Below are 2,307 nucleotides of genomic sequence, written 5' to 3'. Positions count from 1 at the left end.
TATGCATACATAATGCATACATACATGTGTGTGTATGTATACACTCACACACACACACACACACACATATATATATATATATATATATATATATATATCATGGTTCATTTGATAGATGAGACTATGGAAACGAGGATCATTGCTTATGAGAGGATGTCTTTGATGGAAAACAAATATGGAAAAATAAGGCTATCGCTTGCGAAGTACCTAATTCTTTGAATGAAGAAATATTCTAGTGCGACTCAGTTCCTGTGTCCTTATGATAAGTGTCAATTTTCGTTTATTAAATTACAGGAGGAAACTCATGAGAAAATCGGTTGCAAGATTAGTTGAAGCCTCAAAGAACTGATAGCAGACTGCATAATAACAGTCTCGTATCATATTTTCTTCTCGGTCAGCATGAGAATTTCACATACATAAATATTCCAATATGTAAACACTTGATGTTGTTATAATTGTTTGCAGTGATACTGTCATAGGGAAATTAACAGTTTAATGAAAATTAGTACTGGAAATCATGAATCAAATTTAAGGTATAAATATATATGAAGCAATCAGCATTTGGCTCTCAGTGAGGGAGACAAGAATCTGCACAGCATATTAAAGAAAGTGTCCCTATAGGTTTAAATAGTGAATGGAATATCGAAGACATTAATAGATATTATTATCTGTTTGCATGGTAAGGCAGGCACACGAAACGGCAAAAGTCGGAAATTCTTGATAATACGATGAGACAGATTTACACCCAATGAAATAAGGTTTCAAATCTTTCGGTTTTCGTTATTTAAAAAGCAAAAAATTCATTGTCTGTATAACATTCAATACAGAGAAAGTTTATGTTATAAAACATTTGACAGACTTCGAGAGAGAACGAGAAAATGAGTGAGTGAAATTGGACCGTTAAAGTGATGTGGAGATTTGATTTACGAAGGTTCTCGCATATATTAAAAAATAGGTAGCACCATCGTGTGAGGGTGAGAAATCTTTAGTTAACAGACGCATGCTAAAGAAACTGAAGAAGCAAGGTAATCTGGAGGGGGTCAGTCCATAAGTAACATACTAACATAGTACTGTACCAGCATAGTGTTATAGTAATATAGTAATAAAAAATAGTAATTTACTAACAGCGATTCAAATTTTGACATAAGGCCAGCAATGTCGGGGCAGTGGGTAAATTGATTCCATCAACCCCCAGTGCGCAACTGGTACTTAATATATTGACCCGAAAGGATGAAAGACAAAGTCGATCGCGGTGGAATACTAATATAGATATATCAAATGGGTGACAGTTGATCCTATCCTCAGAGATCCGCTCTTCTCATCCCTAAAGTCATTAAATTCCTGAAGAAAACATGAAGGGAATTTTGATGCAGAAATAAGTTAAATGGTTTCCAAGATTTGACAGCTCTGTGGTATTTATCTTACCTTAATCCTAAAGTTTCGAAACGATTTTTATTTTACGCGTGATGTAAAACAAATGAATATTTGATGCTTTTTCTTATTTTTTCCATTTTATTTATCTTTTTATTTATTTTTGCATACAATCGTGAATTGTACAGCATAGTTATTAATAAATTATAATTAAAATTAAGGCGGCATGCTTGCGGAATTGTTACGCCACCGGGCAAAATATCTAACGGCATCTCAGAGCTCAAATTTCGCCGAGGCTGACTTTACCTCTCATCCTTTCGGTCGATGAAATGATTACCTTTTGAACAATCGGATCGATGTCATCGACGTTTCCCATCCCCTAAAATGGTTGGACTTGCGCCAAAATTTGAAACCAATAAACTAAATTTAAAATTTAAATTCATATTTATTGAATATTATTTTAATATATTTACTGCGCACCTCGTTACTAGTCGAGGTACGCCAAACTGTCATTGGAAATTGTTGGCGACTGAATGTCTGAAGCAAATATTGGTTTCATGTTTAATTCGTGAAAAGTTTTGATAAATCACAGAAAGAGATGCATCTTTCAAATCTTCACTTTTATAAGCTGAATCAAGGTGTTTGGAAACTAAGACTTCTAGAGGACAAACATGTAGGTTTATTTCGTAATGATTATAGATTGTTGATATTTAGAAGAATAAATCTTTGTGTAGAGATAAGGAGGTCGCTAATTTAGAGAAACGGTGAAGTAGGATTTCAAGGACTTCATTGGATAACTGGTATTATTTTATTGTAGAAATATAATTACAAGTTCTAGTAAATGTGACAGAAACACAATGAAAACAGAGTTAGAATACAATGTGATTATATGATGTATGACGATATGTACAAAGGCAAAAAGGATCTGCATACATA

At 33.5% G+C, this 2,307-nt stretch overlaps 1 protein-coding gene across 2 annotated transcripts in view; it reads right to left on the bottom strand.

Annotated features, from left to right (window-relative positions):
- The window catches only part of LOC106878636 (QRFP-like peptide receptor), a 114,729-nt gene that overhangs the window by 109,737 nt on the left and 2,685 nt on the right, over positions 1-2,307 (bottom strand). The gene's annotated exons all lie outside the window — the stretch shown is intronic.

Source organism: Octopus bimaculoides, chromosome 17, assembly GCF_001194135.2.
Source record: "Octopus bimaculoides isolate UCB-OBI-ISO-001 chromosome 17, ASM119413v2, whole genome shotgun sequence".
Lineage (NCBI taxonomy): Eukaryota > Metazoa > Mollusca > Cephalopoda > Octopoda > Octopodidae > Octopus > Octopus bimaculoides.
This window is presented reverse-complemented; position numbering and strand designations above follow the sequence as displayed.